Genomic DNA, 17188 nt, shown 5'->3' with positions numbered 1-17188 from the left:
TATACTTCTGACCCAAGGAAGTGCATCAGTCAGGGAAAAGGCACATCAGTACTGGATTCCTGACAACGTGTTATGTTTGCCTACAGGAATTTAGGAAGCAGGGAGGTAGTGGTGTTATATCCTACAGCCCCAGTGTATAATTGACGAGTGTATTAGCATAGTAGCAATAATGGTCCAGCAGACCAAGCACTTGATGAGGAATCAAGTTCTCCTCCTCTGAGCCCCTCCACATACCAGACACAGGATCCTGAGAAATTCTTTTGTCTTTCTGTACATCCTTTTCCCAAAATATGCATTGTTCTAAATTGTCTGTGACAGGGACCTCTTGTATGTTTCCTAAAGCACATCAGTCCAGGACTAATGGTCTGGATGCTGAGAACCAAAGAGTGTTCTTACAGCAGACCCCAGAAGTCTCTTTTTTCTTAAAAGGGGAAAAAAAGACTTTTCATCTATAGAAGTACAAAAAGTATCCAACTCAAAAAACGTAGGCAGTTTTTCTCACTAAAAGAACTGGTTTTAATTTTATATTTTTATTGCTTTTATTAATACCTTCCAGATGAATCTTTGAATTTTGAAACTTCATTTCAGAGTCAATTATATTGCCTGCCCTAGAAGTCCTCAGAAAAGTTCTAATGGAAGTAAAACCAAGGCCAAACTCCCTCTAATTTTCCTAAATTCCAAGGAAATGTATATCTGAGCCTATACTTCCCACTCCAGAACCATTTCCTCTCCCGGCTCCAGAGAGTGGAGGGAGTTTAAACGTATCTGAACTTCGGCAGCATTTACAGGCAAAAGGCTGCTTTGTTCCTACTAATACATGTCACTGCATATTTCAAAAGTCACCAGAAAGCTACAACCCTTGCTGAATATCTTGTTCCAAATTACTTGCCCTGAATGGTCTGGCTGCCCTGCACAGAGGTTAGGAAATACAATATGGATATGGTAGGGAAATGAAAGTGAGGAGCTCTCTAATGGCAAGAGTCAAGACATGGCATAGTAAGACAGTAAGATGCTGGCATTGTACTTGAGCTGTAAGGACTGCAGAAACACACATGTAAACGTCAGCATGTCACCTAAAACTCCTGAAAACCCACAGAAGCTCTAACCCTGTTACTTTTCAAGCTCTTAATAAATACAAGACAGCAACAAATTGGTCTCCAGGTTTTCCAGGATGTTTGCAGTATGTTCCCCTGCAGCACTGAGCCCCAGAAGCCTTTCTACCACCTCGGATTTCCCCCGATAAAATCTTCCACTTCCTTAAAATTGCTGAAAACAGTCGCGCTTTAGCATCACCTGCTGGGAGAGATGGGCAACTGACTGGGAGGCTCGAGCAGCTCCCGCTGCCGCTCGCATCCGCCTGTCTGCTCCTGTGTAGTGCTCAAGCCAGACTCCAGCCACACAGGGAAAACCGGTTATTTTTCTCTTCTGAAGCTGCATTTTAAGGAATAGAGCACATGTTTTGGTGCTAGTGCAACGGAGACGACAATAAGTACTTTCTTCCTTGATGCTGCTTCCTGTCAGGCCCCTGAGTCACGCAGCAGGAGTCAGTAAGAAGCCAGGAGGAAGGGAGCAGCTGATCTCACAGATCAGTTGGTGCTACGAATTTTGTCACCAAATCTGAGGTCGGTTGTGGTGGTGCTCAGCGCCGCAGGGCCCGGGGGCTGTGCTGTCTGCAGTGCACCATATGCAAGACAATCTGAAATTCATGATGAGCTTGCACTTTTCACCGGCAGCGTCAGCCACCCAAAGATCTTAAAGCACTGGGGACAGTAATCCTGCCTGGCAGGTAGGTGCTATCCCTGTGTTGAAAACAGGGAAACAGAGACAGAGATATAAGGGCAACAATCCCATCAGTGTTGAGATGTCTAAATAATTGACTGCAATCTGGCTGAATCACTTGACACCAACAGCACTTCACACCTAAACATCCCTAAAAATCCTGCCTAGAGTGATTTTTCCAAGGTTCAAAGGACAACGGTGTGAGAGAGACAGCATCCAGATCCTAGTTGTGATCCTTTTAATTATGGTCTGTGCTTTAACTTAATTTCTATATCTCTGTAAATGTCCTGACATCAAATGTGCATATAATACCTATAGAAAACAGCACATTCCACATCTGGGCATGCAGGGTGGATCCACCTGTTATTTTTACTGCCTAACAACTAGGTATCTACTCTGAAACAGATACTAGGCTGCCTTGGCAGTCAAGGAAGAGTGGGGCACTTCCAGGGAGGAATTCATCTTGCACAACACAGGATCACTCCCTTGGGGTACAACAAAATCACCTGGCATTATCTCACCTTCTCCAGCTGAAGCTTTCAGTTTGGAACAAGTGCTTTTTTACTTTAATTCTCATTTTTGACACCTACATCTTGTCTGCAGATACTCATTACTGTCTTTCATGCGGAGTTGCACCATCTCGGGTGGCTCAGTCCGGAGCTCAGACCAGGCAACCAGCTGCAAAACCTCATCCCCTGCAGATTGTTACAGCACTACAATTGATGCTATTCAGAAGAGCAGAGTAACAGTTACAGTGGCATTCCATCTGTATTAAAAAAAAAAATTACATATGTTTTTGAATTCAGTGGAGTGACCTTTTGACTAGAGATTGAATACATTGACTCATCAAATAACTGTAATGAAGGCCGGGGCTTTTAGGTGTGAGGTTTAAAAGCTCCTGCAGGTACTAAAATACATGGCTTGATTTTTCAAGTTCCTCACAAAACACATGATCCTTTTTAACATTTCTGATTAAGATTCCTTAAAACATTACTTTGCTTCAATTTTAAAAGGAGCTTCTCTTTGTAGAGTTCTTGGGCAGCTCATACTCATCTGTCCTTTAGGACTCTGCACATCTCCCCCAGCTGCCCTGGAGGCCACGTAGCAAAATCCTCATAAAAGATGCACTGAAATTTCCAAAAGTTGACTAAAAATAAATGCTGAATATTTGAGAACATACAACTCACATACTTCAGAAAATCTCTAAACCTGCTTTCTAAAATCAGCTGCAGTGACTGTATATTTGGTACACACCTCACTTTAGAGGCAGGAAAACCTCCTGTTTCTCTCAGCCATGGGTTTCCCTCAAAGTGGGTTACTAACATGGGTCTGCAGCTGTAAAACTCTGCGTTTGGACTTTCCTCATTACTAACTGAATTACTTTCCTCATTACCAACTTTTCACTGCCTTCAGGAAATGTGTTGATCAGTTATCACACCTGGAAACACCTCCCCTTGGGAAATAAAGAAGTCACCAGACACCTGGTTGAGATGAGCCATGCATTGGCTTTCCTGAGGCAAAGGTTCTTTGCCTAGCTTCACATTTTGGCAGGAGCAGTGACAGTCCCATGAGCACCAACCAAGAGAGCAGCCCCAGCCCTGCTGGGACAGGGTGGCTGTGTGAGGAAGGTGGCTCTCTAAGGGCAGGCAGGCAGAGCAGACCCCTGCATACCACACAGATTCCTCTCCCAAGATACTTTGGAATTTTTTTTGAGAAAAATGTAAGGAATACTGCTCAGCTTTATGCTGGCTTGCATTTGAAAGACCCAGCCAGCATTTTGCAGCTGTCAGTGGCTGGTGTGAGATGTGGTGGTGCAACTCCCACCTCGCAAAACCCCACCACAGCTCTCCAAGAGGCCCCAAACTGAAGAGGCACTAGGACTAAGCTATCCTCCTCCTCACAGAGAGCACCTTTCCAGATCTGTTCCTTGTAGGGGTGGGATAATTTTCTCTGTCCCACTGACTCTGCTATCTGTATGATTACCAATAGGATTATTTTTTAAGAAATATTGGAGCCCTCACTGGGTGCTCTTTGTTAGTTGACGGGTACATTACCTGTTCTTTCAAACCCCAGCATGTCTGACAGGTCAGAAACACCAAGGAGACATGAACTTCATTCAGACTGCCCGTTTAGTACCTAAAATAGCACAGAATTTGAGAACAGCAGTGAGCACCTCACATGGAAATAGGGGGTTGCCTCAGGGGAAGACAAAATAAGGAATAGACCCACTCATGCAAATCTAAAACCGCTCTATTAACAAATATTATGTGTCAGTTTGGCTCTGTTTGTCTGGTTTGTTCTTCATTGACATGCCTTGGACTGGGCAGTTATGAGGACAAGGGTGGTCCTCTGCTTTGTGCCTGTTCTGCAGTGGCAGAAAGCCAAAGCCTTCGCAGTGATGAGCTGATACCTCGAACCCATTAAAGGCCTCAGTTGCAGGTTGGTTATATCTGGTATTTAAGCACCTCAGCCAGTTTTATCCCTTGAATGCCTGAAACCCTGCAAGGTTTATCTTCGCACCTCTTCACCAGTTCCAGGGTCTAATCAGTGCCCTGACAACTTTGGGGCAGCCAAAAGCCAACACTGAGGAAAAAAACAACAAGGAACCAAGCCTGAATGCATGAGCAGACACACAAACTACTTGTTTTCATCTTGTGGGGTTTTTTTACAGGACTAACTTTAACACTGTGTCTAAGTTTTTCCATCTGTAGAAAAGTCTTCTTTTGCAAAGCTCTGTAGCGTTCTCTATTCTTAGTGCTGTTATGCCAATATGTAATTAATTTGCCTAATTCTGCTGTACTGTTCTGGAATATTTGGAGATTGAAGTGTAGACTTTTTGTGACTCGGTTAAATAGAAAAACAAGATAAAAATAATGGAGTGTTGGATGCAAATTTATTCCCCAAGTTATTAACACATTAGATTTCATATGCACTACTGAAGATAAAATATATATCTGAGTACAAAGATGCCAAAACGTGGCTTACTGAGCAGCTAAAAAAGGAAAGAGTGACACGGCCAATGACAATTTAAATAGTTTTGACGATGACGTGAGACCTGATTTGTTGCTTCCTGAACACGGATGGTAATTTTTGCTGTGTGCGTTGGCTGGGTTCGTATGTGCTTATTTACTTGCCATCCCATGTTTAGGTGTTGCTACTACAAAGGGGGCAAACTGTACTCCCTGGGTGCACAGCATCTCCCTCAGCACACAAGAGTTGCAGTGCTCATTGGGAGAGCCCAGTGTGCTGCTCTCCATGCACTTTGCCAGCTCCCCAAAATCCCAGCCAGCCTTCACTGGAGTCAACAGAGACACTCCCATGGACTTGGAGCTGGATTAGGCCATTGGCTGCGATGGGAGAGGAACAGGGCCAGGTCTGCTGGCTTAGACACGCAGGCAGCAATGACTTCAGCATGTGAGGGAGATCAAAATAGCAGGTTACAACTTCTTAACAAACATTTAGGACAATTAATCAATGGTTAAGTGATACCATGTCCATTTAGGGATAATGTTGAGCTACAGGTATAGAGTTGTAAGCCATGGGTTCCAAAGGGCTTTGGCCTCTTTCCCAGCACTGAGGAACCACAAATCTCGATCTTACAGATCAGCTCCCAGCTCCTGCTCTGTGGTGAGCCCAACCTGCTGGGGTCCTCCTCAGAGCTCCTCAAAGCTCAAACCATAAAAGACACATGAGGTTTTTTTATTATGCTGTGAAAAGAAGTCAGTTTGGCCCTGACCAGCCTGGTCTTCAAAGGAAGTCCCTCCTCAGGTCTTGTTCCGTGCTAGGAAAGTTTACATGGGTACACACATACAAGAACTTCCTCAAACACGAGGTTTCATGAAAAGCCTGGCCTTTGGAAGTTGTAATTTACTTAATTCAATGGCCATATACACAAATGACATTTCAGTGTTCCTGTTTCCTTGATCTGCATCTCATTGATCCAAAAATCTGTGCAGCATTTTTACATGTGTTATACATAGAAGCAGTTGTACCAAAATAGATAAAATGACAAAAGACCCCAACTCAAAAGGGCTGTAGCACAATTAAACTTCAGAAGGTACTGGTTCATATTTATCCCCATTTACTTTAAAAGTTTGCCCCTCTTAGACACAAAAAGGTCTGAAGATGTGGAAAGCATTTTAAGAGAAACTTTTATATTCTTGATTTAAATTCTTGATTTAAACTTGATGAAGTACTCTTAAAGAACAGGTCTTACGTCTTGTCATTACTATTTTTGTTGTATCTCCAGCGTGACAAGAAAATACTTGCCCAAAATACCAAAAAAGAAAAACCTCTTGAGAGAGCCTGTTCTTGCAAGATTTCCATCCCAATATTTACATCTCCAGGAGGTCTGGATAAGCTTTGGATATGCATCAAAGCTCTCAGACCAAGCACAAGCCCTGAACCTTTTGAAGTTTGTCCATCACTAGTTATCATATCCAATTCTTGCTTTGTTATTACAAGAATCATAGTCTCTCTCTTCAGGAAGTTCTTATGCTCAGTGACTTTTGATTTTCCACAGAGGAATATGTAAGATTTCACTAATGTCTATACCAGGCTTTCAAAAGAAGTCATACCCCTATTACTTTCCAGCATTTAAGTGTATTTTTCTTATTTAAAACTTGAAACACAAGCTGAGCTTATACTTCAAGTATTACCTTGACAAAGTATCTGCAATTCTCCCCAGTGCCGAGTCAAGCGTCTGTAGGTTCAGGGGTTCAGTGAGGCACAGACTTGGCCTTTCACCATTGGGACCAAGGCTGGAGTTCATCCATCCTGCACTCTGGAGTGAAATACGGGCAGCAGATTCTACTCAGTCCCCTGTGAACAGTAGCTCACACAATAAAACTATCATACCTAATTCAGCTTTTTGAGGGAAAGGCCTTGCCTGCAGGCTGATTTATGGGCTAACCCAGCAGAAGATACTCGTTATAGGTCAGGTGTGATGAGGTCATTGACAGGGCAATAGCAACGAAGTTTTTGACTGTAAATTCCCTTTATTTCAAAAGCTCTAACAGACAACTATAAACAATTTGGATAAAGTTCCTCCATAACTCAAGAAAAATATTCTTGCTTTATGTACCGCATAAAGGATTGCCATATTGCCATTATCTTTCCTTTCCTTTTCCTTATGTATAAACAAAGGCTACCAGGATAAATTATTCTCCATGTTGACACGTTGACTATCTTCTGAGTACTTTCAAGTTCATTTACAAAATTCAGTGGAGATTGCTTCAATTAGGGTCATCTGGTCATGTATCCTTGATCCTTTGATCACCAAAGCAGAAATACCATGTTAGTAATCTCTGGGCTACCATTTGGGTTAATGAATCGGCTTGACTTTAATTCTAGCCCAGATGTAATCTTTTATAGCTTAATGATTTGTTCCAACATGAACTCCAATTGAATGTAAATAGTTTCTTTATTTAGAGCGAAAATTCTTTTTTATAACTTGTTTCTCTTCCTAATTAATTCTAGAGCAATTAAATCAAACCTTGATCTGTGGCAATCAAGATTAAATCATAGTATAGGTTAGGCTGCTAATATCGTCTTTGAGTTCATTATTATCAAGGCTAACAGTAATCAGCAAGGGAGGGAGAAACTGATGTAGCAAGGGCTACAGATCTGAGGACTTGTTCTTGTTTTTAATAGCTGATCTGATTTAATGTATGATAATACTTGCACTTATTTAGTAACTGTTTTCCAAGGAGCTCAACATACTCTCCCAAAGTTAATTTATTCTCACAACACTGATGTGCGGGAGGTAAATATTATCTCCCAGGGACACTGAGAAGTTTTGAGGCACAGAAGAGTTGTGGGCTGCGTGCAATGTCACAGATTGGGGCCCAGATCTTAATGTCATTAACAAATCATTAGCTGGGGAGCTTTACCATGAAGTCTGGTTATGACAAGAGAGGAACAGCACCTCATCCATAAGCATTCACGGAGCATCCTGCTTAAGATGGATTTGCTGGCCGTTGCATCCAGGCAGTGCTCGGAGTTAAAAGCTGCCCATGCTGTGAGCTGGCTGCCTCCACAGATCTCCCTCCACCACACCTCCTCGGGAGGACTTGCCATATAGCTCTGCCCTCAGTTGCCAAGGGGATTTGTGTTCCTAGAGGTAAAGGAAATTCATTTGTAAGTTAACAAGATGGAGGCTGATTGATTTGACAGACGTTGTAGTCCTTAGCTCTGCCTAAATATTCTGGACTGTCCACATTACCACATACCTTTATTTTGAATCAAGTCTAGATTTAAAGGACTTTACAGCCCTGACTCTCCTCAAATCAAGGCACTGATGTTCCAGACAAGCCCCAGCTGAACCCATTCTGCCTGGATCTCTGTACGTAATTATATTATCCCATGCTGTGGCAGATTAATCCTGACTGTGCCGGAAACTCTTGCCCATTTGGGTCATCTCCACGTGGTACAGCAATTGTGTGGAGAGGACCAAATCACCCCGGTTCAACTTCAAACAAGGAAAACACAAGAAGGCATCACAATGTTGTTTGTACTCCAGTTCTATATTAGCTTCAAAAAAATTACAGCAGTGCCATTTTCAATTCAGTATTATGCTGGAAAGGTTGCAAATTAATTAGAATTATGCCTTCTTTGTGCCAAGTGATAATTTACTGCAATTAATTATCAAAAGATCTACTGCTGTCAATTACGGTACTTGCTCTTTGGGGGGGAGAAACTATTTACGCATAGATAAATTCTGTAACAAAGTTCCATTTTACTTTTATTGTTTTCAATTAAACTATCATCATTTGCTTTCCCTCTGCCAAACACAATAAAGACTTGTTAAGAACTAATCATGCTACTGTGACCTTTTTTTTAATCCAAACACTAGCTAGACCTGCACTGAGTCAACACTCCTATTGTTACACCTGCAAATTGTACGTAGAGAGGAGCCTACTTCAGAATTAATGAGCACAGCTGTGGTCTCTCTTACATTCAACACTTGTAAAATAGACCTCTTTAAAGTGCCATTATCACAATATTGATAGAGTTATTTATAGTACTGCAAACGTTCCCAGTCATAACAGAGTCCTTGTTATCCCCCACAGCAGTTCATGTTGTTGCCATCTCCTGGACTCATTCCACAGTTTGTGATAAGGCACCACGTGGACAATCCTTCACCAACAAACTATAAAAGACATTAGGAAAACTTCTACATAAGCAAGTTTTATAGCTGGGAATAGGTCACACTGTCAAGACCCAGCCTGCATAAGACTTGTCATGTTTTTCTGCTGTCCAGTTTCCTGTATTTTCTGGGGGGGATGTGAAATGAAATTACAGACAGCACAGGCTGCAAATGATCTGCATGGCATTGTCCAAATGAGAGCTGCTTTTTGCAATTACTAATACTGTTTTACCGTAATTCAGTAAAACAGATGTAAGTTCAAACTCTTGGTGTCAGTCGCTGAAAACAAATATCACAGGTGCCAACTTTGGTTGCTAAGGGAATACAAGCTCCTTGGGCTTCCCAGTATGTGTGCAAACAGCTAGAGATCGTCCAAGGCAGAGGTTCTGCTGTCAGCAGGAAGGTGGTTGCTTTTTTCAGGTGTCTTTCTACTCAGCTTGATCTCCTGACACGTTATGGAAGTATCAGCCAATGTGGTCAAGATAAAGTCAGTAGGAGATTTCATCAGTGCGAGTTTTCCCAGTCTCATAGTGGCAGCGTTGGGCATTTATTTGTGGTATTATTCTTATTGTAACATTTCATATTAAGTTTTGTCACACTTGGCTCTGTGTCCTATTAAAGATCTGGACAGAGCTTTTGTGGGGATACGTTCATTGGAAGGTCTCCAGAGCCATCCTGCAGACCCAGCAAACCCATTGCCACCAACACTTTTCCTCCCTCTTGCTGGTTGCAATGTTTTATTGCAAAATAAATGTTTTATTGCAGGAAATATCTTTGCTTCTGATCCACTGTCCCTTATCTGAGGCATATCATTTTGTCTTAATTCAGCCTTCATTTTGGAAAGAATTGCTGAAAAACCACAAATCCCCGAAGAGTGAAAATTCAACTAACACTTAGCTACTTATGAGTTATTTTCCCAGATCCCTCTATTTCATATCATAAATGCTTCGTGGCTGAAAGGTCAGATCTAAAATAACCTCATATTATATTCTCCCTCTGAATTTAAGAGAATACTTTTGATTGTACGGGACAGCTCAGAGAAGCAGCAGAGCAATGTTCAGCTCACAGGTGTTGCTGGTTCAGATCTCCTGCAGGCAAGTAGACTTGTGTAGGGATCCCCAGCTGGAGGCTGTTTGTCTTTTGTGAAGTTATTTGTCAGCTGTTCCTGCTTCCCTGGGGAAGGGAAGAGATGAACTTTTGCTTTCTCTGAAGCAATGGGGAGGTACTTCTGCACAGAGTTTTAAATTACCAAATTTCTCCTGGTTGGCACATATTGGGCTGTATTTCTCAGTGAGGATTTGAATCTATACATACTCTCTTGTTTGTAAGAGTTTTTACAATAGAGTAAGAGTTTTTCAACAATTTTGTTGAAAAAATTTATTTCCAGAAGTCTCTGAATTTAAGTGCCTTTTTTTTCCTCCTGAAGAAGTCCTGTTGCCAGGGTTGCTTATCTCTACGGTTTGTACCTATGTACATTTTTACCACAGTCTGGAGCACCCCTGATTTGGTATATTTATCCTCAGCTGTATCACTACACTAGGGCAAATGGAGGAGATGTGTCAAAACCTTCCACTTACTTTGAGATTTGAAAGAGGTTTACATTTTGAGTAGCTTTTCAGGGCTTTGGAAATGTTGCTGTTTCTCAACAAAAGGAAAGGAAGAGAGACTAGTTATGAGGATGAGGAGTTTGTGGGAGTGAAGGAGAGGGAGTACCTGGCTGGTAACCGGGGCTATCACCTGGGACACTGCATTGCCATTTTCCTCTGAGTGAGTGACTTTGTTCACCAGAAAATGACTCTTCTAGAACAGAGCTCTTCTCTGTGGAAAAGCTACAGTGGGGCTGAGGCAAGGGACAGCGAGTAGTATGTTGCTTTTTGTTTCCATAAACTCAGGGAGGAATGGCACGCAACTTCAATGCACATGTGATTAAACTAATCTAGTTAAAATCAGAAAAGGATTTCTCATAATTCAATTGGAGTTGTTTTTAATGTTTGGACTTTGGTCAAGGACAGCTTTATTGATTGAATTTAATTGCATATATTTTCCTGTCCATTTATTGAAGCCCATTTTTCAAGTCACTTGAGAGGCTGCTAACATTTCAGAAAGGGGATATGCCAAAGCACTGCTTTAATTCATTATCTTTTTGGACATACAGTAGTTGCTACTTGGCCCAAATTAAATCCGTTAGAGAATGTGATAGCATAATTACTTACAGGTATCCAAAACTGCTTTTAACTGAATTCTCCAGGAGGTTATGCATAAGATTTGTCTTGCCCTTACACTGGATGCAAATGTCTGAGATTTCAATGATAAATAAATATTTCATTGACCGAGGACAGATTTTTCTCATTTCCGTATGTTGCTTATGGACTAAAATTCTTGTGAGGTCTTTATTTTTCCTTAAAAATAAAAGTCTCTTGCAAATCAGCTCAGTCATTTTTTCAAAATGTGTAAACGTGGTGATCCTTGAGGTAAAGAGGAAATCACCGGTGATTCTGACTTGTTTTTTTTTCTTTCAAACCATGTTCCACCCTGAAAGTCTTTACAGACAAAACTGCACATTAGCTATGTTTCTCCACAATGGGTTCCCATGAAGTGAAGTCTGTGATTTTCCAAAAGTCACATCACCCTGCTTCCAAATGGAGCAAAGGGCTAAATCTTCCCAGCCTGGGAAGACCTATGGGCTGGAAAACCCTGTAGGAAGGGCAGCAGTGTTACACTGCAAACCACCAGCCACAACCCTTCCACTTCACAGAACCAGAGCTCCTCTGGGCTCTGTCCCTGATTTCCTCACCTATTTTTTCCTGTTTCTTCATCTCTTGCTCCCAGTTGTGGCTTCCTCCCTTTGAGAAGTTCTCTGTCTAGCAAAGAAATGGTACATGTGGAGGTCTTTAAGGATGCAGGAGTTTCTGCTGGCATTTGTGGACCCTCCTGTGTGTTGGGCTCAGCTCTCTGGCTCTGCACTGAAAGTAACTGGCATCATCTTGTTGTTTGTGAAAACTAAAAGCAGCAATAGTTGCAGCTTTTAAAACTGTATTTATCAATACTTGGTCTAAGTAGAAAATGTGAATCTACCTTAAAAAACACTGTGCTTTTGGGGTGCCTGACTGTTTTGTAGGGAGATTCATAAGGCCAGGGTTGGTTTAGTTTTAAAAACTGCAAATCAGACACAGTCCAGACTTATTAATTCTTTCTTATTTAAGAAGGCATAATGCTTCCTTGGAGTGAGGGAAGGTTCCCACAAAGACTCCAGATTTTATGTTGTTCTTGCACTAGCTCTATGGTTAACAAATGCAAGCTGAAATACCTGAAGTCGGTAATACCTCTCGTCCCCCCCTAAAACACCTGACATTTAAATGTTGCCTGATTCACAAAAGTTCTGTTCTGGAATCCAGTGATCATATCTGATAAAAGGCGCAAGGAATTCCTTTCACAAGGAACTGAACCACAGATGGTTATGTGATTTGAGGGCCACTGAACATCGACAGTTTTACCGAGTGAATCAGAATTACAGAAACACCTGCATGACTGCATCTGCAGACTCAGCTAAATTACGCTTCCATCCAGCCACATGATATCTAATGTGTAATTCTTCTGAATTTTAATCAAATGCATTGTAATGACAGTACAAAATTTCAATATGAATGCATCTTAATGTAGGAGTAACTAATAGCTGCCATCCATTAGTACCAGCTAAGAGATATACTTCCTCCTAAGCAACAGGGGCACGGTTATTTTAACTCATTACCTGCTTTGTAAATGACATTTAATTGCACATGAAGAGGGGATATTCACAGGACACCGCTGAGAATGCAAGATTGAGCACCTAAAAGTTAGCAAATGTTGGGAAGAATGTTAGAGAGGTGTTCATGGACCCCCTGACAGTGACACAGGCTTTGTGCGCTCCGCCCAAAGTGTAAAACCTGCTCTAACTTTAGCAGTTTAATGCTGTAAAACTTTTTCTGAGCATGTGCAAACCATGAGTTTGTAAAGGATTTTCAGATTTGATGGATTTTTGAGGCTTCCATAAAGCATTTCTTAAGAAACAGATGATGTAGGCCAGTCTCCCAGTTGTTGCTTTCAAACAAGGATATTTTCCAAGCTTTACAAGGACAAACTACCGGAACAGTAACACTGAAACACCTTCTAGCACCTTCTTACAGATAGATGAAGTAGTTTGGATAAAAATTTTCCAGAAAGAAATCAGCCTGACAAAAACATGAATTTTGGAAAATGTCCTCTAATGGTTAGTACCTGGTAAAGTTATGAGCACTGAAAATCAACTTTTAAAACAGAAAGACCTGGTCAACCTTGACTGGCCAATCTTGGGCAGTGGATAACTCTGTGAGTTACTGCTTGCTGAAATTGCTGTATGTCTCACTTCGCTATGTCCTGAGGTGTGTCCCCAGTTTAACCTTGAGAAGTGAGTCCTGGTGCCCACAGGACTAAATTCAAGATTTCTGCCCTAGTACAAGGTTCTGCTCACAACATAGCTGGTGTGATCAGGACCAGATCTCTGGAAAACAGGCGTTGTTTTATCCTGGTACTCTGTTATAGGTTTGTTCATGCTTCTAGTGCCAGTATAGAAGGCCTGGAGTGAGGTAGAAAGTGAAGATTTAAACTAAGTAAATTAATTCCTGAAAGGCTGGCTATTGAAACACAGTGCTTCCTGCCCGTGTTTGACTTTACTTCAGTTCATTAGTCCCTAGAGCACCCAGAATTATAGCTCAGTAAACTTCTCTAAGGATCATAAGTTTAAAAAAAAAACAACCTTCCAAAATCTCAAAATGTTGCTTAAAAGCAGGAAACCGCCTAACAGAAGAGATTGAGAGAACACTTCTTGACTTGGTCATTTCCTCTTTCAGATGTGTACACATGTTCATTACAAATTACTCTGAAATCAGTAATTATTTTCATATGGTTAGCAAATAATAATGACTCAACATTTGCATCTCCCTGAATTGCAGCGGAGTGGGATTACAGATGGCACAAGATGCATCAGTTTTACAAAACATATTGAAGACTTCAACTTCATGATGGAAAGTGTTCTGTCATCACTTAACTTATAGGCACGTGAATACCAGCAGAGTGGGGAGCCTGCAGTTATGAGAACCACTAAAGATGCTAAAAACAGGTACACAGAAATAAAATGTAAATGCTCAGGGTTACGTCAGCTTTTCATTTGTTTTCATAAGTACTGAATGTTAAAGCTTCAACCACCCTGCCTATATGGAGACACAGACAGAGCCCAAACGTCCAAGTCCCTCTTCACTCCTTAAAAAACCTGTTCTTTCTTTAGTGGAGTAACTTAACTGTATGCTGTTTCATGGAAAACAGAAGGGAACACACAGAATAAAGCTACTTTGTGCAATAACCTTAGATTACAGTTTGTGTCTAGGAAATATTTACCCTGAGCCTGCAAACCCCACCAAGCAGCTCCCATGTGGAAGAAGGGAAGGGAGGTTGTACTCGGTGGTCCTGTTAAGTGCAGTGATTTCTAATAACAGCCACGTTTGCTGTGAATGATCTGGATCAACATCAAAAAAAACCCCCATCTAGTCAAGTGCCCAGCAAGGGGTCTATTCTCATGTCCATGCTCATATGTTAAGTCCCATTGACAAGCATTAGTGGGAACTGCATGCACATATGGATATGTGAATAGCCCCAATGGGATCTGCATAAAGTAGTGTTTGACTATGCAGAGATCGCTTCAACTGCCACAATGAAATGATCTATGGGGAGAAACCTTAAAAAATGCTGTGAATAAGCCAAATAAATAATGGAGGTTAGAAATGAAACACCAAAATAAAAACAGTGTTACAATCTATTACTTGAACTGAATAGTAAACAAGAATTGTCTTTTAGAAATTAACCCTGGCCAAAATTTACAAAAACAGCACTTAACTCAGAATTCTTTCATTTTTAGAGTCTCTTTGTCTTCCTCTTATTCTATATCCTAAATAGAAATGAAAAGATAAAGCAAAAAGGTCTTACTGACAAGAGGTGAGTTAAGAAAAGCACTGCTCTGCTGAAGAACACAGGGCATGAAATAGTGGCAGCTCTGCAATAGGTCAATGATAATGATGCTCCTGAGGTTATGCAACACCGACAGCCACTCTATAAATGTCAAAGCCTCCCAGAAACTTCCTGAGAAAGGTTTCCTGCTACCTGAAAAGCCTCCAGCAGCCAGTCTGCTGGGCAACAAAAATCTCTAGAGATCAGCAGACAATCTTCAGATTCTTCCCTGAAGCCACTGCCTCATTCAAAATCTGATCTTGGAGATTTTGAGGATTTTTTAATCCCATTTTGGTGATTTGGAGAACTATTCTTACACTTATATAGCTGAAACAACAAAACCTTTCCTGACAGACACACATAAATAGGTGCAATGAACAATGAAATCATCAATTAACAGAGCAGACAGCAATCACTGCAGTGATAAGTGCCCATATTAAGAACCTAAACTGATGGGATATGGAATAGATGACAAGTAAATATTATGTATAAATCAGGTCTAATTGTGATCAAGATCACTAGTTTCTTATCCTGTTTTGGTGTCCGTAGTGGAATTCAACCATTGAATTGCAAATTATTCCAGAGTCCTGTGTGTCTGTATGTCTCACTGGCTTCAGATCCAGGTCCAAACTGCACCAGCAATGCTGCTTTGGAACATCCTGAGGTGAAGCAATCCACGTGACTGACAGTGAAAGCTCTTATCTTACAGGATGTCCGTTTCCAGTGGTCATTTAGACCAACAGCCAACCTATTAATCAGGGCAAACCAAAGCTTGTTAGGTCCCTGCTGGCCAAAGCACTTGAGAAGACAAAAGTCGCCATGTTCCAGCTGACACCTGCAAGTAATTACACATGGTGATAGCGGTGCGTGAAAGAACGATTTGAGAACTGATGTAAGAAAGAGGTGCATTTCTTTTTTATAGACTGAACTATTTTCTGATCCCTAAGTGCCTTAGGGTCTTAGAAATCAAAGGCAAATTAGGCAAGGTGAAGAAAATCAGTCACCAGGTGTTCATCTGGAGAAATGAGAGATCTCTAGTGATTTTCACCAGTTCTGGAAGCAAATTCCCCTTCCCAGATGACCCTATATTTTATAAGGCTGTTTGATCAGACTAGTGGCAGAGGGCAACTGCTCCACAGAGAACAGAATCTGGAGACCCACATTTCCCAGTGTCTTCTCTGCCTACCAACAGATCTTTCAGTCTGTGTCCAGTGTCTTTGGATATCAGGACACATATGAGACATAGCAAAGACAGTCTTAGGAGAAGCTTAAATATGGTGGCTGACTCCTTCCTGAAAACCTCCTGAAGAGAAGAGGAGAAAAGATGGATCCTCCTCTGAAGAATTCCAGATGACCACAGCCAGGTAGGCGAACTCTGAGTTATGTTCCTCATTAATATTTATCACATTATCACTGTTGAATGTTACTGAATGCTGATTAGAAAGGGGATGATGTGAAGAGATTTGATTTAAGCAGTATTTGTTAATAAAACTCAAAATACATGTTATGTTTTCGGTACTGAATTCTGTTTTGAAAAAACCCACAATCAGAAATTGTTTTCACTCTATGAATGCATTGATATAATAAATATCTAGAAATCCCAAGCAGAAAATAGTGTTGTAAAGAGCAGTAAAGAGATATGACAACGTATTTTGCCTTTTTTTTCTAGATTTCCACGTCTGGAAGGTAACCTACCCCCATCAGACTTCTTCCTATCAAAAGAAAAGAGGAAGACCAACTTCTGTTCACAGATTTAGAAATAAGTCACCATCATGTCGTACCACCACACCCTGGATCTATCAGTTGTTTTAAAGACAAAGAAGTTCCTCAGATAACATCCTTTCCAGCAACTAATTTCAGCTTGTGTTTCATTTTAAGCTGCTGAGTCGATCAGAGGGACAATTTCCTGCTTTGAGTTGATCACCAGCATCACTGCCAGCCCAAAGGCAGGTCCTCGACCACTGGATTGATCTCTGCCTAAGTCCCTGGAACTGTCTAGCTGTCCAGGCTTTGCTGTCACTGACCATTTCAATGTCCCCCAAACTTCTGGCATTTGAGTTATCAATTAATAATGCTGTTCAGTGTCTTTGTTTGCTTTGGCTTATTACTGAGTTATCAGTGTCTCTTCTGTGCACAGGTTGTAGTAAAGGTGCAGATAGACTGGAGTACCATCAATGACATTCTGCACTTATACATGCGTGTGATGAATGAAAAGCATGAATTTCACAGAGGGTTGTACTGAAATTG

The 17188-nt window shown here is 41.3% G+C and overlaps 1 protein-coding gene and 1 long non-coding RNA gene across 13 annotated transcripts in view; both read left to right on the top strand.

The window, feature by feature from the left end:
* Nucleotides 1-17188, top strand: part of NFIA (nuclear factor I A) — a 411656-nt gene that overhangs the window by 124723 nt on the left and 269745 nt on the right. The window lies entirely within an intron of this gene.
* On the top strand, nt 14839-17013 carry LOC135419034 (uncharacterized). Its single transcript, XR_010432789.1, has 2 exons — nt 14839-16305; nt 16611-17013. It is a non-coding gene; the product is annotated as an uncharacterized LOC135419034 (long non-coding RNA).

Source organism: Pseudopipra pipra, chromosome 9, assembly GCF_036250125.1.
Source record: "Pseudopipra pipra isolate bDixPip1 chromosome 9, bDixPip1.hap1, whole genome shotgun sequence".
Classification (NCBI taxonomy): domain Eukaryota; kingdom Metazoa; phylum Chordata; class Aves; order Passeriformes; family Pipridae; genus Pseudopipra; species Pseudopipra pipra.
The sequence above is the reverse complement of the archived record's forward strand: the minus strand, read 5'-3'. Positions and strand labels throughout refer to the sequence as shown.